This window comes from Podarcis filfolensis (assembly GCF_964270895.1).
Source record: "Podarcis filfolensis genome assembly, chromosome: 6".
NCBI classification, from domain to species: Eukaryota; Metazoa; Chordata; class Lepidosauria; order Squamata; family Lacertidae; genus Podarcis; species Podarcis filfolensis.
Genome location: NC_139609.1, coordinates 45,899,165 through 45,927,158, shown reverse-complemented (window position 1 = coordinate 45,927,158; position 27,994 = coordinate 45,899,165). Strand labels below are relative to the sequence as shown.

Genomic DNA, 27,994 nt, shown 5'->3' with positions numbered 1-27,994 from the left:
TGTATCCAAGAGAAAACGTGGCCTTTGGGATGAAAACGTTTCCCTCCCTGCCCTATTTTGATTTTATTTCATAAAATTTATACAGTGTAAATAAAACCCCTCAAAGCAGTTTACAAAAAAAGATAAAACAATAAAATTTCCATTATAAAAATTAACAACAATTTAAAACTTTCAAGAAGTTGAAATAACAATAAACTAAAAACTGATTAAAACTCACATCAACTTTCTAAACATCTGGGTAGGATTGTCTAAATAAGAAGTTTTTAACTGGCACGGAAGAGAGCACAGTGAAGGTGCTTGCCTGGTGTCAATAGGCAGGGCTTTCCAAAGTGTAGATGCTGCCACACTAAAAGATCAAGTTCTTGCAATGGGTATTATGGAGCACCTGTAACAGTGCCATTTCCACCAGAAGTAGTTGTGTGGGCATGTATGGGGTAAGGCAGACTCGTAGGTAAGCAGATCAAATGTTACACAAACACAATAGCTGTTCTTTGAGAATATGGTTGTGTGTAGAAGAGTTTTTGCATTGCAGTTCAGCCATTATATGAACAATGTGGAATTATTAATTGAGGACAGCGGAGCTGGGTGTTTAGTAATGCATCATCTAATGGACAGTATATGTGCCTGTTCTGTAGCAAGCATCCTTCTTTTATGCTTTCAAAAAAATAAAAATGTAGCAGTAGCCCGAGGGAAAGAGGGGAGGGAAGAGAAACAATTTACCTTAATGACATGGTTTGCTTAAGAATTAAGTGTTGATGAAAGTTGAAAGCTAAAGCTTACTTTTTAATTCACAGACCAGCTGCAACACAGCATGAGGAGAGAGTGGGGGGTTGGCCGTTTCATTTGCTAAAACACCTTTCTCCTGGTACGATGATGACTATACTCTTCAGTAATTCAATTTAATTGAAATGCCACGCTTGTTAAATTCTAAGTCCTATATTGATCAACATATGTCAACTGTGGAAAATTGCACTAAATTGTGTTACATTTCCTGGGATGAGTCAACTGTCCACTGGTGTCTGAAGCAAGCTTAGGCTACCGAGGTAAGATTGGACCAGGACTGATATTGCATCTAGAATTGGATTTTCTTAGCAAGTCCTTTCTTTTCTTTTTAAAGAACAAATGAAAGAAAAGAGACATACCCAGAAAAACTGCAGGATCTCATAAGCGTCGGTAATCAGGCTATGCCAGCCCAGCACTCTTTAAGAGCAAATATCGCAGCAGCTAAACTTAGTGGCAGTGGTGGCAATGGGAAGATTAATATCAGACTGTACTTAAGCAGCAGAGTAGCTGTAGCTACTTGGACCTGAGGTCTAAGGGCTGTAGGGCCAGTTCACATGTGATTCATTTCCTACAAGAACATAAGAGCTCTGCTGCATCACACACAGCACCAACCAGTCCAGTATCCTGCTCCCACAGTGGCTAACCAGATAGCTGTGTGATAGCACTCCCTCCTCATGATCCCAAGAAACTGGAATCAAGAGGCATTTTGCCCCTGATAGCGTAGATAATAGGTAGCCATTAGTAGCCAATGATAGCCTTAGCTTTGAATTTATCTAAGCCCATTTTAAAGCCATCCAAGTTAGTGGCCATCACTACTACATCTTCTTGTAGCAGATTCCATGGCTTAGTTATCCTTTAGAATGCACAGAGTCAGTTGCCTGATCCACTGACTTGCAGTAATGAAACAGAAACCCCAAACCACATTTTTTAAAGCCGAAACATGGCGGGGAGGCTTTGGGCATCCAGATGTTGCTGGACTACAACTCACAGCATCCTTAAGAATAGGCCAAGCTGGCTGGAGTGCATAGAAGAAGGAATCCAACAACATCTGGAGAGTCTGAGGTTCCTCCTCCCTGCCTTGGTTTAAATATGGCAGCAAGCCACACACCAGTTTGTGTTCAGATCACTTCTCAACTTGGACAGACTAACCACATGGAGTTAAAGAGATCAGCACCTGGCAGTTTCTCCTTTTCAAGTGAGGATTCTCAGTAGCAACTGATTACACTGCACTTTCAGTGTGTTGCTTCACCTGCTAAGTGCCTCTTGTGTAACATTTTGAATGATAGGTGCTTTTACTTTCAAAAGCATTCAGAAGCCATATTCAAGCACACACATACACACATGCACATGGCTTAATTGACGCTGTTTTCACAAGTCCTTCAAGTCACCTGCAATATCAAGTCATTTAAGTGATATTTTCACAACCTATTTACTGAGGTACCTGCCAATCAATCCGCCCACACGGTAAAACAGAAAGTGTTGGGAGGATGGGAAGAGCTTGGAAAATGGCAGAGAAACTGTCACTTTCCTCCAATGGCAGTCATCATGGTAGCTTTGCTGGATTACATTGCTTGACACTTCGCTGGAAATAAAATTTACAGGCTAAAGCCTCCACAATCTTGACAGCAAAAAAGCCCTGCTCTGCAAATCAATAAAATTCCACAGAGAAGAGTGTGCCACACATGTGCACAAACACATAGTGAAATTCTATATAGATCTACTCGGATATAAGTCCATTGAATTGATGGTCCCCAGGTAAGCAGGTTTAGGGCTGCAGCCAAAATAGATGCATTTTGCAAACACCCACCACTTTACTGCTTCTTTTCCTTTTAAATGTATAAAGGGAAATGCAACTGAACAGGACAAAAAGCTGTAGCCCTTTGACTGTCATTATATATAAGTAACATATGGTACATCAGAATAATCTGTAATTTCAGACCTACTTTTATTTCACTATTTGTTTTATGCCATTGTTTTCCTCTGTTTTCATCCCAGCAAACAATGAGTGCTTGAGGGCATGGCCAAGGGCTTGGGGCTTTGTCTGGTTACCTAGTCTCTAGCAAGCAGCACAGGAAAAGGTCCGTTCAAGAACTCTGAAACGCCGCTCAGTGTCCTTACTGCTTCTCTTTGCACAAGAGAGTTCAAGAGACAAAATATTTTGCAATGTCCTCCATGGAGGCAGACTTGTGGACGCTAGTGTCATCAGTGAAGAAAAGGAGCTGCACATTTTGCCATGTATCTCTAATTCTACAAGGGCACAAGGACTCCAGGCTAATGAATGGTAGAAACAGGCAGTGGGTGGCATGGATAGAATCAGGGTGAAACCTGGCTAACCGCCCCCACTTTCCAGTGAGCAGCAATGGCTCATTGTGGCTGCCTTTTTCTTTGCAGCATTCAACATCCTCAGGAAAGAAAGATGAATCCAGACAGCAAATGTTAAGGTGGGTGAAATAGAAATGAACAGCTTCTTCTCGTTTTGGACCAGCCCTAGTTTGATGTGTAACTATTGATGAGCAATATTTTGAGTATGGCTTTCCAACCAATTGTGAATCCACTTGAGAGTATTGCCCACATTTAACTCGTTTGCTAACCAAAAAAACATGGACAACTTTGTCAAATGCTTTGCTGAAATCAAGATAAATTACATGTGCGGCATTCCCACAACCCATTAAGCTAGTCACCAAAGTAAAAGAGGGAGAGATAAAATTAGCCTGGCAGGATTTATTCTTGACAAAGTCATGCTGGCTCTTACTAATCACTGCATTTTAAACAAAACACAAATGAACTCTTTTTATAATCTGTTGTAGTGTCTCCCCTTGTATCAAATATAAACTTGACCTGTAGTTTCCCAGAACTTCCTTTTCCCTGTCTCCTTTCCACCTCAACCATGGGCAAATTCAGACTGGAGAAAGGCAAAAGGAGCAATAAAAGGTGGAGCTGGAATATAGGAGGTCCACAAGATATGGAGTAGTTGCTTATTTAAGTGACCCCACATGTTGATATTGTGAAGTGTGCGCAGCACAGGGCAAAACAACAGCAAGCACATTCCTTATCAACTGTTTACAAAAGCAGATAGCTACCTACCATTTATCTCACAGAGCTGGACAACACCTATAAGCTGGAATGCTAAAGGTCATGTGTCCATGAGACCACTTCCTCCTGCTTGCTTTAGTGTGATAAAACCGAGAGCCTGCCCTGTTCTGATGAGTTGGCGCATCATGACTTCAGAACCATTATCTCAATTCTGAGTCACCTGCTGTGTGGCTATAGCAGCAACTTTGGCAGCTAAATGGTTTAAAGCACGTATCCTTTCATCTGCCAGACCCCCCTACAATACAAACGATGTTGGCATGGCTGCATTTTGTCTACAGCAATTCAATAATTTGGAGACAACAATGTCTCACAGATCTCTGCTGGAAAGCATATTCAAACATGTACCATTGACTCCTGTGTTGATTACTCACACAGGGGGCTTAAAAAAGAATGCAGTCATCAGCAAACACAACAGTGCACACAGAAAACAGGAAGATGGAAGCATTCAAAAGTACTAAAGAAAACCCTCCCCGTGCTCTTGCCAAACTCCTAATAATTTTGGCTTTCCAAAAAATAAAAAATAAAGTTGGATTATTCTGCTCTTCATGTATCAAAACAACCAATTAACACAGCTAATTAACGTCATGAACAGCAGTCAAAAGAATGGTAATTTAAATTCAGGATTTCAAAGCTTTGCTGATCGTGGGCCAATGCAGCTAAGCACAGGGAGGCTGAAAGTGTTTGCTTATTGCAATACAATTTTATAGTGTACCATCAATTAGCAGCATCACAGGGAATGCTCACTCGCATGATTCATTTGTCTAATCAGAACAAAAAAAGGGACGAAAAAGAGAGGGGGAGAAATAACACTCCTTAATGTATGCAGTATCAATTTTTCCAAATAATTTATACCGTAGCTGGAAATGATTGTGAAGAACAAATTGTCCTTCTTTAAAGTGTACTGGCATACAGAGTTTGTTTTTCTTCCCTCTAGGGTGTTCAGAATATGAAATATGGCACAACAGGGTCAAAGAATCATAGGACATTTTTGAAATCATTCCTTAAGAAGTTTGCAGCACAATCCCAGACATTTCTGCTCAGATGTAAATCCCACTGAGTTCAATGGAACTTACTCCCAAGTAGGTGTGTACAGGATTGCAAATTACTAGCAAAATAAAGACTGTCAGAGGATATCATGATTTGCCCCTAGCATCTTGGTATCTTTTGGACACAAAATGCCTGTAGTGAACATGGCCAAGAATATCCAGGAAAGGATATTGTAACTTCTGTTGTGAAATTCTCTCTTGCCATTGCTTTCAACACTGCACACATCCTCATCATCCAGACACTCTGCCTCTTGCTTCTTCCATGCGCACAGTGCACTGGTGCTGCCATCTTGCTTAAAAAACAGCCATTTCTTGTGTTTTCTGTCACATCTGCCCACTCTTTAGATTTTGAAGATTCTACCAGCAACCCATCCCTGTCCTCAACACTTGAGAAGTTTACTCCTCTCTTCCAGTAAACTATTCTCCTAGATCATCTTTTCTTTTCTTTCTTTCCTTCCTTCTTTCTTTTTTTGAAATGGACTTCGCTGAGTTTCTAGAATTTCCTTCTAAGTCTGAGGTTGGAGAACTTTTACCAGTTTCTTAAACAGTCGTACCTTGGATCTCGAACGCCTTGGCTCCCAAATAAATTGGCTCCCAAACTATCAAAACCCGGAAGTGAGTGTTCTGGTTTTTGAACAATTTTCGGAAGCCAAACGTCTGGCATGGCTTCCAAATGGCTGCAGGAGCTTCTTGCAGCCAATCAGAAGCTGCGCTTTGGTTTCCAAATGTTTTGGAAGTCGAACGGACTTCCAGAACGGATTCTGTTTGACTTCCAAGATACGACTGTACTCTGCTTAACCTAACCGAAGCCTGGTTGCCAGTGGCAGCCAGTCTGGTGGGGGCAGAGCTGCAGAATCACTTTGCCAATGCTGGCACTTCTATAGCTTATCAAGATGGAAATGGGGCTGCATGGAAACTTCCACCACGGCCATTTGCCATTACTGCCAGTGGGCCCCCACAACCTTGTCACCACGACAACCCTGCTCTTCTCCAATCCCATCCAGGTAAACTATAGGGACATGGCTCTCTTTCACCATACTGGTTGCTCAACTGAATGTATTGTCTCCTTGTGTCCCTGCTTCCCTCCCTCCAATTTTAGATAATAAACTCCTCAGTCAGGAAACTGGTTTTTCATTCACTAGGTTGTAAAGTACAAAGTACATGGATGATACTATATTATTAACAGACAGCAACAGCAACAATAATCATGGTTCTATTTCTATTATACAGAGAAACAGTGGTGAAAAAAGTTAACATGCAGCTCAGAGTGGTTTTCTGTAAATCCTTGGGACTATTACCACTTTTTAAGGCATAAAGCTCTAATGAAGATCTATAGACTCAATCTCCTGAAGTCACGGTTTGAATCCCTGCCTCCTTTTTATTAAGCTCTGGCCGCTCTTGCCCACTCAATCATCCTTAGCATAAAGGAGTGCATTAGCTGCTTCTTTCATCCTATATAGAAAGAGATTTTCATATCATGTTGCAGATTTTTGATAAAATGCCTAAATAATGGGCATTTATTAAAAGTCATGTGCTTTATGTGAATGTGCTATCAATTCTGGTAGTGAAAGACAGAGGCAGCTGTAAAGGTCAGATCGTAATCAACAAGATGAAGCTGAAGGCCCAACAATCATCCTATTTATTATGTATCTGATGTAGCTCATCTCCCACCTCCCAGAACATGAGATTCAACACAATGTACTTGTTTAGCCAACTTAGGGACTCAAAACCACATCTTGCAGCATGAAGACTGCTGTGTTTTGCCCTGTTTATCCTTTAGTTCTAAAAGTATTTCTGTGCAAAATCTGCCAGTCAGACAAGTCAGGAGGATGCTGTCTGAGTCATCCATAGTTATTTACTTATTGTTCACTTACTTAGAGTCATTAACCATAGAAAATAGTGCTGTTCTGTTCTAGTGGTTTCAGCTAGCACTGTAAAGAACATCTTTGGGTAGATCAAACCATAGGTTTTGGCTCCAACTATGTTTTATTCTGGAGAGCTTATCTCTGTGAGAAAGAAAAGAAATTGCAATCTCTTAAGTTTTAGTTTCACATCAGGCATTGCAGCCTCCACCCAAGTTCCACAAAGTCTACCTTTTGTGAATTTACACCAGTGACTAAACTTAATCTGAACTTCATTTGTGTGCATTTTAATTGTGACTTAATGGATATGCAAAATGCTATACATTACAATTAATAAGCCCAGCTAGCAGGGGGGAGAGGAAGTCTCATAATGCACCTTGTAGAGTCAGGCCATTATCAATCACCATTTTAATGAAGCATAATTACATCTGTTTATGGTTCCCACCAGGTAAGGCAATAATGGTAGGTGCGAACAAATAAACAGAGAAAACGAGTTGCTTCTTAGAGCTAATATTAATTGAACAACAGTAACTGGGCAGGCCAAAACTGCCCCCCTACAAAGCCGTAAAAATAACAGTACTGGTTAAAATCCAAGAGAATATAAGTAATGTGAACTGGAAGTAGTTAATTAACAGTGCAGAAACCACTTTAGGTGAAGTAAAGCCACACACTATTGGGTCAGTTAAATTAAGAAGTCATTTCGGCACAGCCAGTATCTTCAGACCACATAATAGCTCATGAATTTTCCACTTTAAAAAATGTTGCTCTTTAGATGCATGTTGAAAGGGGTTTCACTTTAGTTCAGATGTTCAAATGCATCATTTCCAGTAGTAGATGGCTTGGTGGGGCACCACCAGTCACTCAACCTCTGGTTGGCCATGATACTACTGCTTTCTGAAAGGCAGAGCTAGGAGATGAGGCAGTGGGCAGATTAGCATGGTGCAAATACATGGGCTGGAGAGCTAGATTTGCTCTGCCAGTGTGTTCGCACCACCATTGTCCCTCCCCCTCTACTCCCTCAAACTTCTCAACTGAGTAGAGACATGTTACACATGGACAATTTGAATTTCCACTGCCTTATTCACATTTCTGATGGACAACTGGAGGTCAGGAGCGAGATCAGCAGGCACTATCCCAGTCCCTGTCCATTCATGCATTGAAAGAACATGTGAAAAGCACATGATACAATTCTGCTGATGAAGTTAAGCAGGTTTGGCCTGGCCATGTAAGCTGCATCACTGAGAAACAGCATAGGAACCATATTTAAGCAGTTCCAAGCTCTCTGGGGGAAGAAGCAAGATACTGTATGAGTTCCCTGAGCTCCTGCTATCTATAGTAAGAGATGAGAGAACTCTTTCAAATCTATGCCTCAGTGCTTCATGCACTGAACAGGAGGCAAATATGTATAGAAGCACAAGTTCAGAAGAAACACTGTGTGTTTGGGAATGTGTTGGGCTAAAGAAATAAGCTTTGATACACAGACTAGAATAGTGACTGCCAACCTTTTTGGGCCCAGGGGCACATTTGAAATGTTGAGAGTATGTTGTGGGCTCCAGTCACAAAATGGCTGCCACAAGGGAGTTGGACTTGAAAGAAAATTGATAATACTCGTATTCCTATATAAAAAGCCACAAGTGATTGGTTGACCTGAAAAACCAGAGTATAAATCCCTACGCATTCACAAAGATGACTGGCCAATTTTGCATCAGTCACTGTCACGCAGTCTAACTTACCTCACAGGATATATTTCAGCTGCCTGGAAGATAAAACAACTGCAACAGCCAGCCCCAAATGTTTAGTCTATCTAATTTAATTTCTCCACATTATGTTCCAAGGGCTAGCATAACTACAATCTCTATCTGGACTCCTAGACATGCCTACTCAGAAACAAGCCCTGTTTAGTTTAGTGGGTCTTAGTCCCTGGTAATTGGATATAGGATTGGAGCCTAAAAGGTCTCCTCTCCAATGACTGAAATCCTAAACACACCTTCTTGGGAGTAAGCATCACTAAATACAGTGGGACTTGCTTTTGTATAAACATGCATAGGCTCACATTGTGAAGCCATTCCTTCTGGATTGCTGACTCCACACCAAGTAGTGTTGCTGTCTCTTAAGATACATTCTTAATGAAGCCACTTTAATGATTATATATATAACTGAACTTACCCAGCCTGGCTAATGTAGCCACCTACATCCCTGCCCCCATCCCACCCTGATGCTCATTTGCATTAAGTCCTGCGTTATTTGGATCTTGTTAACTAAGAAAGAACATCTCAACCTGCTGCAGTGGCCACAACATCGAAAGGAGTTGAATATACAGCCATGAATATACAGCAGGCATTTTCCACTACAGAGGCAAATAGGTTACTTTCCTCCCCTATATGACACAAAACATATTGCAGCCAGCAAATAAAAGGATGGGAGGAGGAACCCAGTCTGCAGAAAGAGGAACCCAGTCTGCATTGGGCTTAAGCTACCAGTTGAACCATATTCTATTTGTTGCTACAGAGATTGAAAGTGGGAGGAGAATTTCACTAGAAAGAGCTAGCCAAACAAACGGCAGAAAGGGGACAGAAAAGGAAATCAAGTGCTCTGCAGCTCATGTACCCAGAGTGACTCACCTTGGGTAGCTGACTGTGGACTGCTTTGAATGGGTACATGATGCACCTGACACCAAGGGCATAAAGCCCCAAATAGAAATGTCCTTCAGGGCAAGGAAAAGCAAAGAGACAAGACTCAAGGCAAGGGGAGGGGGGAGGCATCCCACTTGCCGCTCCCTCCCCCACTCTAAATCAAAATGCATAAAAGAGCAGGAAGGCAGTCTATGAAGCAAGGGAGGGGAAGGCATCTATAAATGGCTAATACAGCACTCCTAAAAATCAACAGGTTTTACTGTCACTTTCTGGGACCCTTAGAAAGCTCACTGATTCTAAGATGAAGCAAGCTGGGCAGGCATCCCCATTGCCTCTTCTCTCTACCCCCCCCCCCATCAAAATGGCCTCCAGGTCTAAAAAAAGAGGAAAGGTAGACCCCTCCCTGCTTCTCCACCTTCACCAAAATGCCCTCTGGGGCAATAAAAGGGGGAAGACAGTCCCCTCACCACTACCCCACAAATAAAAATGCCTTCCTATGCTAGAAAAGTAAGAAGGCAAACCATGAGGGGAGTTAGAAATTCTTCCCTGCTTCTTATCTGTCCCCCAAAGGAGGGGAGCTGTTGACTGCCCAACCAATTGGAATAAAAGGGGGTGGATTCTTCCAAGGCCAGGAACTGCTCTGAAGTATGAGGCAATATGAACCTCATAAAGGGTACTTGCACATTTTGCTGCATAACTTTTTTCTAGGAAGTTTTGGGACCCTATCTACGCAGGCATCATGGCACCAGTTTGGCAACCCCCGAACTAAAAGTTCAGTATGCTAGACTGAGATGTAAAGATTGGCCCAAAGTTAACAAGAAATTTCAGGCTGAGCAGGAATTTGAATCCAGATATGTTTGGTCTAAGTCCAGCACTTTAGCCGCTATATTACACTGTCTTGGGAAAGGACAGTGCCAAGACAGACTCAAATGCTCAATAATGATGCATATACTTTATCCAAATGCTTGCTAAAAGCAAAGGCTGTGATTAGCTCATGGCGTCGTTCAGATAACAGAATCACAGAATTGTAAAGTTGAAAGGGACCATGAGGGCCATCTGCAATGCAGGAATCTTTTGACCAACATAAGGCTTGAACCCACAAACCTGAGGGTAAGAGTCTTGTGCTGTACTGAGCTATACCTGATAATATTTCTCCATGGGGTTATTAGCAGTGGACCAAAACAGTACAGTGGTACTTCGGGTTAATAACTTAACTCGTTCTGGAGGTCCGTTGTTAACCTGAAACTGTTCTTAACCTGAGGTACCACTTTAGCTAATGGGGCCTCCCGCTGCTGCCGTGCGATTTCTGTTCTCATCCTGAAGTAAAGTTCTTAACCTGAGGTACTATTTCTGGGTTCTGAGTCTGTAGTCTGAAGCGTCTGTAACCCGAGGTACCACTGTGGTTATTGGAACATGAAGTCTCCCCTAACCCTGGGGGAATAAACCACTGACCCCCCCATCTATGATTTTTCGCTGAGAGCAATCCTGTGGAGAAATGAAATCTGAATGTGTGGTTTCCAGTGAAGAGAAATTGAGTCAAGCTTGTTTTTCCTTTGACTGTGCTGAACTCCTTCTCCTTCTGCCCTCCTCCCCCTTTTGCTGCAGCTTGCAGGAGGAGCCAAGACGCCATGGGACATAATGTAACATCACAGCCAGAAAGTTGGAGCTCTTTTATGATTTCCTTGCCTGGAACCATTGGAGGAGGAATACCTCCTAGTGGGTTGGGCATGATCAATATTACACCCAGGATTTTCTTTTTTTCATGGGAGAGATTCATATGAAGGTGGCTGACTTTCAGCCACCTCAGACCCCCCCCCCCTCAGGGCCTTCTGAAGCAATAACTATTAATACATTACTTGCCATTTTTCTGATGCAATTCCTTGCTCCACATCCATCTTTGGAGAGCTGACTTTCATTAACACTTCAAAAATAATTTAAGGTTTTCGCTGTGAAGGTTAGAAACTTTTCACAGCTCAGAGCTAATAGCTCTGCTGTTTATATGCTATAATGTCTTGATAACCTTTTCAAACCCACAGTGGCCAGCAGCTGGGACCAGCTCTTGCTATTTTTGTTCCCGGAAAGTAGCAGCAGAAATGCTGTGACTTTCTGCCCTTCGAATGGGCATTTCTTCTCTTTAGGCTTTTCTTTCATATTCACGCTAACAGAAAAGACCTCACCTTTTCTCCTGTACTGAAAGGCAACCAAACCTGCCTTTCCCAGGAGAAATGAACTAGTCAAACTGAATCGCAGAAACCCAGCTCCAAATCAAAGCTTTAATTTGGGTGAAGCATTGGGGAAAACAGTGGAGGAGTGGGGGAGAAAAAAATCTCAGGACCTCTCCCTAAAACATAGAAGCACTTTGTATATGTGCACACACATACATGATCTATGGCAGAGATCTTTCTGAAATTTGACAGAGGTGACTGTCAAAGCTTATGTAATGGCACAAGACATGTCCAAGAGGTATCAGCAAGCTTGTGTGTACACCTGGGTTTGCAGAAATAGTATCCAGCATGCATACACATCCACCCATACCCCCACTTGATGTTTGGTTTGCAATAAGACAATGTATAATTTTTTTAAAAAGAAAATATGAATAAATCTAAGAGAAACAGTAATATTTGCTGTTGGAAATGGGGGGGGGGGGAGAGAGAGAAATGAGAGTTACTAACAAGAGTGATTCCAAACTGCCACTATTTTCAGGTGGGATTCAATCACATACTGGAAAATTAAGGCTGTGCAATTAAAATGGATATGGGGGGGGGAGCAAGCTACACACCTCAAAAAATCAGACTTTTTGCGATAAGAAAGGTGATGCACTGGAAAGTGTGGAATATCATTTGCTTGACATAATATCATCTACCCTCCCTGAAAACAAATCAGAACGAATTCTTAGTAAGTAACCAGTGTCATCTAATCTTCCTGAAAACAAATCATGATGAATGATCCATAACCAAGGTGCTTAGAGGAAGCACAAAGCTGGAGGGTTGTCCTGATCCTCTCTGGGAGATCTCCCACTTGCCTCTTTGCCTCCCTTTATCTACTTGTAGATTTGTAAATAAAGCAAATATTCCAGAAATTCTGTTAAGTCTCTGTTCCTTCTCTCCCATTTAAACTGCTAAAGTACTATTTGCCCTTATAGCAACCCAGCCAGGTTTTGTAGGCAGCTTAGCTAAATTCCCCAGAGAAAGTGACAAATTTAGTGGAAAGCAGCAATGAGTCAGGGTTACAAAATAAGAATGGCTACAGATCAGGCAGTGGAACAGAAAGGAGATGAAATGGCCGAAGTAGCTAAATTAGGTCAGTGCATATGACTTTCCCGCTGCCGTTTTTAGGTTATGCAAATGACTCGGGGAGACAGAATTTTTAGGCTTCCCAAATTCACTGGCAGGGCTGAGAAAACACAGCCAAAAAGCAACCCACGATTTACAGCTACTCCGGAATTGGGTCAACATACGGCAATGTGAAAATTAAAGTCAACAAATGCAAAGTAATGTTTGTTGCTGTGTGATTCTGGGAGCCCCTGCTAGGCCTAATTTATATAAATGGCTCTGAGAAGCTGACTGAAAACTGGTTAAGTCTGCTGACAACATGGAATTGGGCATCCGAGTGGATGCAGCAGGAGGGGGGAGACCAGAAGAAGAAAGAAAAGCCAGCATAGAAATGTTAGAGTCTCTTTCTCCCAGCCATGTTGCTTGGCTGATGCGCAGCAAATGAGGCTTAATGTTGACAAATGCAAAAGCAATGCTTTTTATTTCTTAACAAAAGCAGATGACAGAATAGGACTTTCCTGGGATCTCAGCAGCAGTAAGTTTGCAACATCCAGAGCAGATAAAGGGGGAAGGAGGGGAAGAGGCTCTTTCTTCACATAGCACAACCAAGAGATGCATTTTCACATAAGGAATAAGAAAGCAGAACTGCAGAAATAACTTTCACCTGCTCAACTTTTCTTCCAAGTAAAAAGGAATGAATTGGAAAATATATTCAAATAGATGTATTTGAATAGTAAAAATTCCATTACTATCCTGCTCAGAACTGCCCCTTCCTGTAAACAGGCAAAATACCTATACCTCCCCCAGACAAATGCTACACAAATTTTAAAAAAGCAGAGAGCACCCCCAAACAAGCAACAATAAAAAGCCCATAAGCCTCAACTAAAAAGGGGAGGGAGGAAGTGACAGGATGCCTTGGTGGATGTCAAGGAGAATGTCTGAGGGTGTTACGGTGTCCATGGGTTCCACGCTGGGGACCCCTAAATGAAATGGCACGAATAGCCAGAGATTAGCTGGAGACCAGGTTGAGGGGTTTTCATTCCCACCATGATGATTGCTGATGGATGGATAGCCTTTGTGCTTAATTTATGCTTCTGAGTTCATTTAGCATGTATCTACATGGCATAGAGGTGGGAAAGGGAAAGTATAACCTACAGGTCTGCCAGTTAATTGGGTTTCCTTAGCTGGGCCATGTTTAGGAGTCATTTCCCCTAAACTCTGATGCTTTTCATATTCCAGACATTCCAGAGTGGTCTTTCCCATTCAAAATGTAAAACAAGAAACACTGCTGTTAGGCTGAGTGAGAGAGCCATGTCAGACATCTGATTTCAGGTGTCATGAAAGGGCAATAAATGGTTTGCTATTTAATTTGTTTCTATTTTACTTTTACTACCAGGGAGGGAAGGAGGTGCTTGTGGGATTTTCTGACTCAGGTACTAAATAACTTGGCTGGCCTTGGTTATTACACACTTTGGCTTTCATTCATTCATTGGTTTGTCTATATGCCACTGTTTGGCTCAAAGGTCCCCCAAGCAGTGAACAGATTAATACAAAAGCAAATATAATACAAAATAGCAAACATCAGGTGCCCCATCATCCACACTTTGTGCACTAGTGAGCTGCATCCATGCTCTCACCACAAAGGGAGTTCCCCAGCATCTACCTCTCACTTAGAAGTCAGGTTGACTCACCCCTCCATCTTTGACCTAGGAGCAAGCCCATTCACAAACAATTGCCAATGGGGAGTTTCTTCGCCCTCATCCTAACCCAAAGGACCAACCCAAAGAGTAACCTTCACCTTTAGCATCAGCTCCCTCTTTAGCGCTGCTTCAATCAGCCCACAGACACCTCCAAATAAACCTCCTTAGAAACAGCTAAGGTGTGGCCAAGTTCTCACTTTTGCTCTCCACAGGTGAGGCTAGATGGCTCCACCTTCTGGCTCCTCAACAGGCTGCTGTTCTCCACAGGTGCAGAAGCAGATGCAGTAAAGAAGAGTTGGGGACGCTAAAGTTGGCATTCACCTTCCTATTGTTGTTACCTGCTGTCTCCATTTGTTTGTGTGAATGGAGGGGACAGGGGTACCATCTGCTTCTGCTCTAAACGGTGAATGCCTTGGGCTGGCCCTGCTTCCTAGCCATTGGCTCCATTAGGAAACACCTGTCAGACATTCGGCACATTAGCAAGCAATGTCAAGCAAAAAAGGTTTGACCAGACAGCATCCATAACAGCATGGTATAGAAAAGGAGTGGGGATGTTTTTCAGCCCAAGACCCGCTTTTCTTTCTGAGGAACCTTCCAGAAGCTAAATGCCAGGGGTGGGTAGAGCCAAAGGCAAAGGTGGGCAGAGGAATGAATATGAATTTTACCTGTGTTCTGTGGGCTAGTTTCTACACACACACACACACACACACACACACACACACACACAGCCACACCCTCTCCATCCATTCAGGAAAGCATAAAGACTCAAGAAGAATGGCAAGCAAGGTTGGGGAGGGGTGTGTATCCTGGGAGTACAAAGGGCCGGATAGAGAAGCCCTGCAGGCCTGAGGTTCTTCATCCCGGGTCCAGGTTAATGATACAGACATTGGGAAGCACAACGCACACCAGAATTACCATAGAAGCCACAAGGAATAGTTGCAACTACAACAGGAGAAAAAGCAATGTCTAAACTGAGTAAAAAAGGAGGACATTGAGGATAAAATGCAAGGTCCTACCTTGACCACCAACTTTATAGCACAATTAAAGGATGTCTCCATTTAAAACAACATTCGTTCTGTAAGTTCCAGTGAAGCAAGAAGCATCTGTTGACACCAGCATTAGAGTGACTAAATGAATAAAAAGTCCTAAGCCATTGTAAAGAAGAACTGTGAAAGGAAAGGTAATATAAAGGGCTAGACACAGATGTAGTGTATCAAATAAAATCCCAGTGCGTGACCCCTTTAAAAACAAATCAACTCAAGCTTTCAGACCTTCTCTGTGCATTAAACCACTTGAAGCACAAGTCAAATAGTACAGAGATCTCTGCAAGACCACTGTTAACTCAGTGCTGAATCCGAATTCCCACCCCCAGTAATCCTACTAGTCCAAGGGCAGGTGGCCATTGGCAGATTTCAAGAGACTTGCTTAACACCTTGATAAAGAAAGAAACAATGGAAAGTACACCTAGAGAGCAGGTGGTAAATAGCACAAGTGGTTTCTGTGCTAGCATAGGGGGAAAAACTATCTTCAGTTTTATCCAAATTATACAATGAAATTTTAAGGTATTTAAAATCAGGGATGTATGAAACCTACCCGTTTAGTTCTATGGATATATCCACCTTGTGGAACAGTGGTATTGCATGCCCAGGGTGATTATGTTCATTAGAGTAATATGTCATACCATTGCTGCAAAGGTCATTTGCATTCTGGTTTAACTACTCTGTAATCAGAATATATTCTTCCCCATTATGCCTCATTCCGTGCAATTGGTTTAACTGTCAATACTTTGGACAAGTCATCACTTCTTTTGCGTATTTGAATCAGCAATAACTGCTTGGAAACTTATTACAAGAACACCTTATTTTATTGTATTTCACCTACATTGCTGCTTAGGAGGAGGTTGCGGGTGCAGCTGCAGGCAGCCCAGCTGCTTCCAGGAGAAGGAAGCCCCCTGCTCCTGCCGTCCCGCTTCTTGCCACAGGAGTGGAGCTGGCTAGGGTTGGAGGTGGGTTTTCCCTTCCCATTCCTGCAGCCAGTGGGTCATGGCTTAATAAGCAACTCTATAGTGTCAACATAACTTCTAAATGCACTGGGAAACCATTGTAACTCACTTTAGTACAATATTCACTTTATTGTGCTGGTCTGGAACTGAACCTGTAATATCTATGAGTCTATTTAATCCTCTGTTTATTCCTCTCACACATCTGCAACTACAAATATGAAAATTTCACTTTGCGAGGCAATCTCATGGTGGTTATTTTCAGCACCCGTTAACTATAACTAATAAGAAGGTATTTAGGAAATTATTGCCTAATTATTAATATTTGATTGCTACTGATAGTGGATCCCTCTGCTGGAGAAGTTCATAGGAAATTTATGAGAGAAAGAGAGAGAGAGAGAGAGAGAGAGAGAGAGAGAGAGAGAGAGATAGAGAGAAGACTGACAGTCACATTGAAAGTCACCTCTTAAATCATTACAATATTAATTGTATAGATTGTATTTAACTTTTGGGACCAAATTCATGACACACACAAGATCAAAATCATGACAAGATTCAAGCAAACACTCGTGCTACTAGATTTGCTCATGTTCCTTTACATACATACAAGTCACAAACCTGTATCTTAACCATGTTGTCACAGAAGCTACTCAAACTCACATTGACCAAACCATAAGTGTAAACATTTCCTGTTACAAAGCTAAAAAGAAGCAGAGAAAGTGCCTTATATTGGGTGAAGATGGGCAGGGAAAAGGTACTATGGGAAAAAGCTCAAATGCAAATCACTGGTCTTTGGAGCAGCACTAGAGTTCAGAGACAGCGAGATTATGGGAATGAGCAAGATAGAGGTAGGAGGAAGACATTAATAATTACCTGTCCCAAGGAAGGGAGAGTAAAGAGTTTTATTGCTTTCAGAGTTTTACTGTGACCTGCGGGTGCAAGGTCAGGACTGGGTCTCGGACTCTCAGCAAAAACTAAGCACAAATTATTTGAGGCTAATCCGCCTGGACATCATTAACAGCAAGCTTGTGAGCTTTCAGTAAACGAGCAGAAAAACATTTTCTAGTCTCAACTGTTGATGGGGTGGCTCAGGGTAGGCTAGGTTTCATAAATTCCCACTGAGATAAATCCTCTCCCTACCCTAGGTTCCATGAAAAGGCTTCCTTTCAGGGTAACACTGGCTTGTGCTTCCTGCAAGGGTCTTGACTAATGTAAGAGGAGGAAATGGGCATGGCTAAGAAGCAGGGAAGCAGAAAGGAGGCAAGATTTGTGATCCAGGTAAGCTGAAGAAGTAGTCTGACTCCCAATGGCATCCATGGTGTCAGAGAGTTGGAACAGGATGTTGTGGAAGAGCATCCTGGAGGATTTCAAAAAGCTGAATGAATAGGAGAGAGACATGGGACAGCTTCAGTGGAGAAAGATTGGTCATAGTGGAGAATGAGAAGTGTCCAGTTAGTTGTAAGAAAGAAACTTCTTGATGGGCATGAGCTGTAACACAAAGAGTGATCTCATTAAGGACAGGGCTGGAAGGAAGGGGCATTGAATGCCAAGGATATAGCTGTCAATAAACATCACAATACAATTTTCCTGCCAGAGAGAGGCAGGGAGGTCATGAGGGAGCTCTGGTTAATCAAAACTCACAGCCAGGTGACTGAGATGTCCCTCATTGGGAAAGGTGGGGATGTTTCCAAAGGAATATAATCCAATTAGTGGGAGAAGATGCTTGCTGGAGGATGCCCTATTGTTACTTTCCTAAAGTTAATTGATAATTGAATAAGAGTTTAGTGGCAAAAGTTCCAGGAACTAATTAGGCTTGAGCATATGTCTTTCAGACCCTTGCACAGTTCAATCTCAAGTACTGTTGTTGTTGGGGACTTTCTTTAGCTTACTGCTAAACTGGGATGTGCTTAAATTTGAACAATAATCACTTTCTCTGATTCACCACAATGGCACCAGGTGCACTGCTCAGAGCAAAGCTAAAATGCACACACAGTCTCCGGGCAAGTGCAGAGTTTCAGTTTAACTGAGTTATCGGCAGCAGTAGATAACAAAAGATAGAACCACCTTCACTTTCAACAATTTGGAAGCTCAAAATGCAGTGGTTGACAATTAGCAACATCTTGATGAATGTCTGTATTTCTGGTTCTGACCAGCAACCAAACTTTTGGTGGTTCAAAATGCCTGGATTCCTACTGCCCCCTTAACTCTGGGGCACAGATTCTGCTTCTCATTAATATGAGGTAGTGTAGCAGACTAGCAATTGTGGAGGACATGATGAAGGCTGGACCACTACTGTGGGTGAGGCAGAGGATACCAGATGAAGCCAAAGGCTGTTAAGGGCTGAGCTTCCTGATTCATTTGAGTCATTGCGCTTAACAAACACTGTGATAATTTCCTAGTGCACTACAGGGAAGAAAGACAGATTGATAGTTACTACTCCTTTTCTGGTCTAAGAGTAAGCAGTAGAACATTGTGCCCTTGAAATCTGTAGAAGAGAGTGTTGGTTTCACTGTTGCTGCAGCTGGGTGACAGAAGACTGCATATTGGCAATGAAATGTTCAAAGAGGTATGAGCTGAAATCAGCTAAAACAATGAAAGGTTCACCAATGCAAGTGAGGCTGCAACCAGCTCTGTCAGAAATGCATAAACATAATGCTGAGGCAGGCCACATATTGACCTGGAAGATTGATTTCACGGCCTCCTAGAAGGAACATTAACTGTCTATGGCTGGAGTCTGAAGGTGTACTTCGCTCTGGGCTTTCACTGCTCTTTAGATCTGGAGTCTTTGCATCAAAGGTCATCAAGATCAGCCAGTATATGATCCAAGTTAGGGGCCTGTCAGAAGAAAATCCCAGAAACAAATCACCCTGTAGCAGCAGCATTAGTTCCAGGTAGTTTAATGGGCCCGGGGTGCTTTGAAACAAGAGCTGCTCTTTATGTTTTAGGGAGATATGATGGAATGCCACCTAAGAATAAGAGTTTTCTGGAAGCCCTGGTTACAGGCCTATGATTACTTGTGCTATAGATTAACAGGAAAAATACTAACAGAATATTAGGGACCAGGTTCATTATATTCTTTAAACACAGTGAAACACAGTAGTACGTCTTAGGGCTTTTTATGTTAAATCTGTACATTAGTCCTTGCCCATTTCACACATGCTTGTGGCTGCATCTGAGATACTTCATACAGGCTAGAGATGCACTCCCTTGTAAATGTCAAGGTCAAACACAAATATCTTGCACAGCACTTCCCCTGCAGTTTCTATGGACTCCCCATAGGCCCTGATGAACCCAGTTCCATGTTAAGGGGAAATCAAAGCAAAAGTTCTCTCACATGACAAACCCACTGTACTACATCCCAACAAATAAGCATGCATGCCCTGATGCCATTCACACACTTCTGTGATGGGAAGTGGTAATACGTTAAACACTTTGCGGTATGGAGCTAGAAACAACACCTGTTAGATACAAGGTAATTCCAGAAAGAAACGAGTACCAGAATGAGGAGGGAAGAGGATGCCCAAATCTTTTTTGCAGGTTGCGATAAGGGAGAGCAGGGATTTTGCTCACATTCTGACCCCACTTGAGTAGCACCGACACACAGATCCTTAGTTTCTTATAAGCATGCCACATAAATCCACGTGACTCTTAAGAAACAAACACTGCATCCATACAAAATACAATCCAGATTCCATCAGGGGCTGTTCTGTATTTGTGTCTCTCCCCCCCACCCAGCAGTTTCCAAAGTGTAGAAGAGTTTGCAAATTGTATCATGCTGTTCCTGTTAATGCAGCTCAGGCTGTTGAGGGTCCTCATCCCCAGTCAGAGCAGGAGTCAAGTTGATTTGCTAGGAAACTGTTCTGACTTCTGCAATGTTTTCCCTCCTCCTCTAGCTCATTTTCCATTGACACCTCTAGTCTGGTTTTCTGGTTCCTGGCAGGGTTAACTGGCAGACCCAGCAGGGGGAAAAGGAATGTCTCTGCCCCCTAACTGATTTCCTTTTATCACTGCTTGCTGTCCAGTTTGCAATGAACAGTTGGCTCCTGAAAGGGTTACATTGCCAGCTCAACATGCAGGCAATTTATTACAATTCCACGATGAGGCCTAGTTTATACCACACAGTCGCAAAAGTGTGACCTGCAGCTGTAGAAAAGTTCTTGCCACCGTGAAAGAGCACAGGTAATTCATTGAATGAAGCGACACTATTTAGACTCTCGCCAAGCAGAGCAAGATGGTCTAGAGATCTCAGCAGATCAGGACATCTTGATCTCGTCAGCCCAGCTAAGGCAACCATAAATAAAAACAGCCCTAGGGATTGTTCTCAGTTTCACCAAGAGGGACCACTTTGTTCCCTGCAGTGGGTTAAGGTGGGGGGGGGGGCTGTTTTGTTTTTCACAGGCCAAATGACTAGATCATGTCAAGAAATACAACCGGCCATTAAGTGAGTTGGTATGAGGAAGCCTCAGCTCACTGCTGATATCTATGAAGTTGTAATTCTTAAACTGCTTCAGAACAGAACATAAAGCATAAAAGTGATTGCATTAAACAGAAGCTGGGACTTTCAGGAAACAGTTTAAGATGGACAAAGCACTGTGCAGCTCAAGATGGAAACCTGGTGTCTGTTAACTTCATTATTCAGCATGACACACACACCCCTCCTTTAAACCTATTAGATATGATTGCATTTGCCCCCAGGAGCACATAACCATTTACCCTCCTATTCAATGAAGAAATCTAAAATAACTCAGTTTGAAAACGATGATGGGACCACTTTTTTTCTGAAAAGGACATTTATTTGCTAAATTTAGCAGGATACTTTTAAGAGAATGTCAGAAAGACGTTTTGCCATTTTTTGATGGAAGGGAAGGGGAAGAAACCTTTCTTTTGGCAGAAGGTGTTGTGTGACCTTCTGTCTCAACAGGCTCAGATCAACCTCCAAGCCTATAGGAATATGTGTCATTATAAATTTATTTTAAACAATTTACATCCCATCTTCTTTCCATGCGAGAAGCAGAGGCAGCGAGATTTCACACCATACCCTGGAACCACAATTGGGGAATGACCCTGCTAATCCACTAGTTACAGCATGCATGGATATCAATTTAGACATCATTTGAGGCGGGTGGGCAACTGCACCAGCAATGATAAAGGTCTGTCCCCACAGGGTACAAATGTGTTATGTATGAACCCCAACCCAATTTTCTTCATCAAAATTTTAATATAGATTTAACATGTGCCAGGCACTAGTGATTGGCTCCATGGGGTTCCAAGAGCAGACTATCTGAAAAGTAGCCTACTGCTTGCTCACATTCCCCTGTTCCCTTCTTTGGCTGGAGCTTACCATGCACTGCTTTATATCAGTATTTACTCAGCCCTTTTTATGGAACACATACTGTTTTAGATATAAGTGGTGCTATTACAGGCTCACAAAAACAACATGCGCTCAGCATTCTTAAAACATTGGCCTGAGCTCTGGTTTTTGGTGGGTTTTTAAAAATATCATTATTGCTACATTTCTACAGAATTCTCTGGTTTTACTCTTTCGAGAAACAACACATCTAAACTGCGTGGCTGCTTTTGGTTTCCTGACACTGGGTGGCTGCATTTTGTTTCTATTCATTTTTAATTTACAAGCAGGTGTTTGAAAGGAGCCATCCCAGTAAGAGGCCCATTGATTTATGTTCTATTCCAGTAAGTTTCCTTTATTAAAAATGGCACCAGCAGGAGTAGCTTCTAAAAATGAAGGACTCCTATTGGTTTGACAATATGCTTGCATCGTTCACCTGCTCACATCTCACCCAACCAATTTTTTTATTTATTCACACCTTATGTATGCATTGTGAGGAAACAGGGTATGTAAGCAACTCGGCTCTGGTTCATACATTTGCATGAAATAGTGGGGCATAGGGTCCCTCTTTGCAAATAACCTCCCATCTGAGCCAGGCCCTATGGGGGAATGCCTGGAGGATGCAGAGGCCTGCTTCACTTGATTCTTTCAGGGAAGGTGGTCTGTGAACTGGATCGGCATGTGACTGAGCTCACACTGGCAAGAGTTTTCTACATGGAAGAAGGGAGGGGTTTGTGTCGCTCTCCCAGCGTCCTGTTTTGCCAGTGCTTCTGTGGTACGGATGCTGACTGCCAAAGGGCTGTTTAACACTTTGCACAGCCAACATGATTTCAGCATGTCTATCACAATGAACACCATACCAAATGAAAGGGAGACCCATCCCAGTGAATGCGCTGAAAGCACAATGGGTATGTAACAGTTGAAGTGCGGCCCTAAGCAGAAAAGACTAAACAAGAGGTGGAAGGCGGTTGAAATGAATTTGGCCATTAACCTACAGCAGGGCAGTAGCAGGGGGGGGTCTACTTTTCCACTGAACTGTTATCTAGAAATGAAATGACATGATTTTAATTATGCTGATCTCGTGTTGTACTCTGGCTAATTAACATTGCCCCACTGGTAGAAAAGCAACCACAACAGACAGCAGAACCAATCCCAGGTGAATTAGCCTATTTAACTGTAGCAGTTCTTTGTTGGCCTATCAGCTCTGTGAAAGAATACTGTGTCACCTTTCCCTCTACTACAGTGTAAAGACCATAGCCAAGAATAAGCATTCCCTCAATGCCTTTCTTAGGTTTCTTTTGCACCCTGTTTTCAAAGCAGTTGGCAAAATATCCTATTTTATTTAACCACTCAACCTTGTTAGACTGAGGGACAAATGTCTTGCCTAAGAATGACTTGGAGGGATCGGTTCTTCAGTATTCCATGCTCAACCATTTTATGCTCTACAATGTTGCTTTTTAATTTCTTTTTCTTTCTTTTTTTTGTCTGCAGTGTTTCAGAAATGCCCCTGCAACACAATCATCTAACGACATAGCTCCCGGCACCTAACGATCGTGAGACCCACCACTGGCACCTCAGTTACACTTCCACACAAAATCCTAAACAACTCCTGCAATGTTAGAAGGAGGCCCAAAGAACACCTATGGATGAATAGATGACATCAGTGAACATTTTGGAGTGATTTACAACAGCTTTGGTATCAAGCAAATGTGGTGCCTGGAAACTATCCTAAAGGGACGCCAAGAGAGCTTTTGAGCCGGTTTTAAAACTCTGTTGATTGCTGTTTTGACAATAAATAATCCCAGAAGGGAGTTACTGAACAGATTGCAGCACTGGAGGATTTTGAAATAGAAAATACAAAAAAAGGGCGGACCATTTCTCCAAGGACTGACAGACAGTTTCTCCATTACATGTGTGCTGCAATGGGTGATGACGAACATATATTCCCTATAGGATACAAGGAAACATATATCCATGCTGCATAAAGACTCAATGCCTGTTTACAGCATTAAGATTTAGACGTTGCCATGCCCAGGTTTCATCCTAGGACTGTTAATCTTTAATGATGATTTTCCAGTTAAAAATCCCTAGACCAGTCACAGATCCTTGTATTTCTCTGTGAAATCTCCAGTCTGATGGGCACTCTGTCTACTCAGCAACTCTACGCCAGAATGTTGTTGCTTCAGATCCACCTCTGCCCTTGCTCCCCACTCCTCCAAGGTTGTGACTTAGTGCTGGTGGCTTGTTTCCATATGCTACACCTGCTCACAAGCCACAGGCAGATGAAAGAGAAGTTAAGACTCCCTGATCTCATCATGGACTTGTTCAAATGTAAACAAGTCTGAGTGGCAATCAGGTCATCTGTAAACATGATCCTATTATACCAATCTAAAGAATGTTCCTGGAATGTGAACTAATGCAATATACAACAATATTGTTGGGAATTACACTGCCCAACTATACAAGGTAGAGAGACATTTGGTATGGTATACCCTGTTTCCCTAAAACAGGCTCTAATAGGAACCTGGCTGCAACGCAAAAGCTGAGGACAAAAACACCTGCCTGAGTTGAGTCACCATCCAGTTTTCCCTCAACATGCTGATTGGGAAGCAGCAGCAGTTTTTTCATTTTTTTATTTTGATGTGACAAGAGCTAGGCTGGCTTTGGAGTTGATTAACATCATCTGTTGCTGCCTATGCACTTGCCCCTGCACCCTCATGTGTACAGGTGGTGGTTCATGATGCACATTTATAAATAAATGGGTTGTTGTTGTTGTTTTAAAAATACCCTATAACCCTTGTACCTCCTATGGCGGAAACACACCCTGTAAAGATTGTTCCTGAACTTCCCACTATAATGAGATGATGACACTGAAAGAAATATTGCATCAGGTTTGCAGAACAACTTTGTAGTATGAAGTTATCTTTTAAGAATGCCCTTCTTCGATACAACAAAAACCCAAATGTAAAGCAAGCTTTGCCTCCTATAACAACAACAAAGTAAATGTCCAGATCAACTGATCCCTAACTTAACTCACAAACTTCAGCTACTATCAATGGCAGTGTGAAACGTTCCATAAATATTCTGAGAATGCGAAAATATTGTGAGAATGCGAAAACACCTGCAACAGCAAGCAATTAACTCCTTCCTTTTATTAAAGCCTCCTTTAAATCCAGCTACATACTTCTACAGTGACTGCTAACCTATCTGAAGAAGTGTGCATGCACACGAAAGCTCATACCAAGAACTAACTTAGTTGGTCTTTAAGGTGCTACTGGAAGGAAAAAAATATTTTTTTGTTTTGTGCTAACCTTGAATTCACATTGGCAAGTGTGTCCGCAACTGGCTTTCTGTGTGGATCACTTTTGAGAACATTTAAGACAAATGTCTGCCTGTTCTTCAGTCACCTCTTTCCTAACCAATAAGCCGTGAAGCTACTGAAATCATTGGCAAAATTACTCTTGATGTTAACGGGGGATGGTTTGGCATAGCACACTGCAGCAAGGGGATGAATTGAGGCTGATGCACATACTAGGCTGATCCTGGCATGGTCTGACAGGTTAGTGCTCCAGTTTATGCCTGATGAGGATATAACCCAAAGAGAAGAATGGAGCAGAGACAAATGTCTTTCATCTATTTACAGCAGCATCTGTAACCCTAAATATGATTATTTGCTGTCTTCTGTATGTAAGAAAAGGATGAATCTCAACCTATTATAGCTACAATGTGGATAATTTCTTTCCCCCAGCTATTACAGACATGCTTGAATCACCATGATGATAACTACTGGCCACCATCACTGCCTGCCAAGGGAAACTGAAGCTATAAAGATTTTAAAAGCAGGGGCAGTGGCTTGACTTTATTTCACAGCAACAAAGAAAACATCCAAATATTTCTCCTGTAAGGACATTTGGAGGAAGGAGGAAAATCTCATTTGTGCCACAAGAGGGCACTTTAACTACAGACAAATGCAATCTATGCTGTTTAGGAATCACCCAGGAAAGAAGGTGATGGAGGAAGAGGGAAACTGCTTAGTTATCTCCTAGCTTGTAGGATGATGGCATTTGACTGCAGAGATACAGAAAGATGCACCAAGCCAGTAGTTTGCAACAGAATTCCCTATTTGCCTGTTTGTTGTTGTTGTTGTTTTCTTTTTCTTTTTTAAGTCATATGGGCTAACCCATATATACCGCAAAAGGGGCAAATTGTAAGGAAAAACAAAGATTGTATTGACCAGATGCAGGACACATGGCATTGCTTTTTACATGAAAAGCCACAAGAACGTCAAAGCCCATGGGTCCAAATCAGTCTCCTAGATCGGACGTGCATGACCCACCAACCCAAGTGCAGATCGCCAGCCATGCAGGACAGGACTGTTCATAGGGGTTTGAGAAACCTATTGGGGTCCTTTCTTTTGCCCTTTGCCTGGAACTGCCAAACAGAATGCAGAGATTGCTATGCATATATATGGGAGGCCACAATACAGGGATGGGAAGTTAAATCTGGCTTGGTGGTGCCAAGTTGGGCTGGCCTGTCACTATAGGTGCTCCTTAACTCCCCATACTATTTCTGATGCCCTTTCTAGGTATCTTTCTCTTTACTTGCACTCTGCGTGGAGAGGGAAACCATTAGGGCACCTTTGCAGATATATCCACAAACTTTACTAGCAGAACACATTTTTATATGGTGAAATCATGTCCATTTGAGGCTTGAAAGCCAACCCCTCCCAAATAAACTCCCTATTTGCAGCCCCTTACCTGCACAGCTACCTGATTTCACAGAGCTCTATGTGAACATGAGTCTTTCTGTGCGCACTGGAGCTGCAGAAATCTTGTGACTGGTATCTGCCTCACACACGACGGCGATTACGGTTTTGGAATAACTCAGAAGGCTCTTTTAAGTTTGTCTGGTGTAAGTGTTTAAAGTTAGCAGGCACATAAATAAGCCAGGCACGGACAAACTGGGGATGAAGGTGTGTTTCTCAGACAGAGCTGGCAGCTGCCTTCGTTTATCGGCAGGCCATTTATCATCTCAAGAAAAATATTGACGGTTCACAAGATTCACACTTACTCTGGCCCTGGGCTGAAGAAATGCTGTCTTCCAGGAAGGCTTTGAAAATGGAACCAAATCAAGGAACTGTGCCTCAAAAAGAAAGGTAGGGCATTGTATTAAGCAAGCAGAGGAAAGCGGGAAGACTTCTTGTGTGAAAAGCTGGCTACAAAAGGATAACACTGGTGCCAGCCACTGGGAATACATTTCTAGTAGATTCCATTCTTCTATCCCAACAAAAGTAGGCCTAAAAAGACTGAATTTTCAGGATATTGCCAGAGAGAACAGCTGGCCGTGAATTACAAGAAAACCAAAGTCATGGTTTTCTCAAGAAACTATAGAGCCCATAGATGGTGCATGGACAACCAGCTAATTGAACAGGTCAAATTTCTTGGCCTTATTTTCCAGTCTACAGGGTCATGGGGAGCACACCAGAAATGTTCAAAAGAAAAAGCATCCCAAAGCGCCAAAATTCTGACACGCTTTTTCTATACAAAAGGTGGTAAACATACACTATCAGTCCTAGAAGTGTTCCAAGCTAAACCCCTAGGACAGTTATTATATGGGGCTCAGATCTGGAGAGGCACTCAGCTTGGATCTACGGAAGCTGTCCAATCAAAGTTCTTAAGGCAAATTTTCTCTGTACCAACTCATTGCACCTAGAGGCTAATCTTCCCTTGGTAGAATTACGGGTATGGCATAGGACACTTAACTATTGGCTTCGCCTAAACTGAAATCCCCCTGGTCTAATACCCCTAGTGCCGCAAGATTGTCACAAAAGCGCCTAGACCAAAATTGTCTATTGAAAACTTCACTCTTGTGGTTTATCACCACAACAGCTACTCACACAGGGTTTTAGTAAAGCAAACAGTCTAATTAGTAAGCGCCTAAATGATATCAAGCGAGAGAACAACTTGGCCATAATAAGGAAATTTTGCCCATGGTACGACTATTTTCCACCTACCCATTTCGACTTGGTGGCGCATGCCCTTCTGGCTTGCACTCTTTATAAAGACTTGAGGAATGTTATCACACCTCTTTTATTGTCCATTCCGGGTCACCCAGCCACTGTCACAGTGTCCTTTCTTTTGGCAGATCAAGATGAGCAGGTGACAGCAAAGATTGCAAGGTTTTTAGCCGGGGCAATTAGAATAAGATCCACTATTTGACTATTGATTCAAAACCCAAAAATGTATTTTATATAATTGAC

The 27,994-nt window shown here is 42.4% G+C and overlaps 1 protein-coding gene and 1 long non-coding RNA gene across 3 annotated transcripts in view; one reads left to right on the top strand and one right to left on the bottom strand.

Moving 5' to 3' along the window:
* The window catches only part of LOC310765067 (BEN domain-containing protein 5-like), a gene marked incomplete at its 5' end in the record, with an annotated part of 723,703 nt that overhangs the window by 20,354 nt on the left and 675,355 nt on the right, over positions 1-27,994 (bottom strand). The gene's annotated exons all lie outside the window — the stretch shown is intronic.
* Positions 512-11,916, top strand: LOC310765086. Of its 2 annotated transcripts, none has more exons than XR_014549430.1 (3): positions 512-865; positions 3,175-3,224; positions 11,023-11,916. It is a non-coding gene; the product is annotated as an uncharacterized lncRNA (long non-coding RNA). The 2 variants fall into 2 exon arrangements; XR_014549431.1 differs by lacking the exon at positions 11,023-11,916 and adding an exon at positions 4,252-4,508.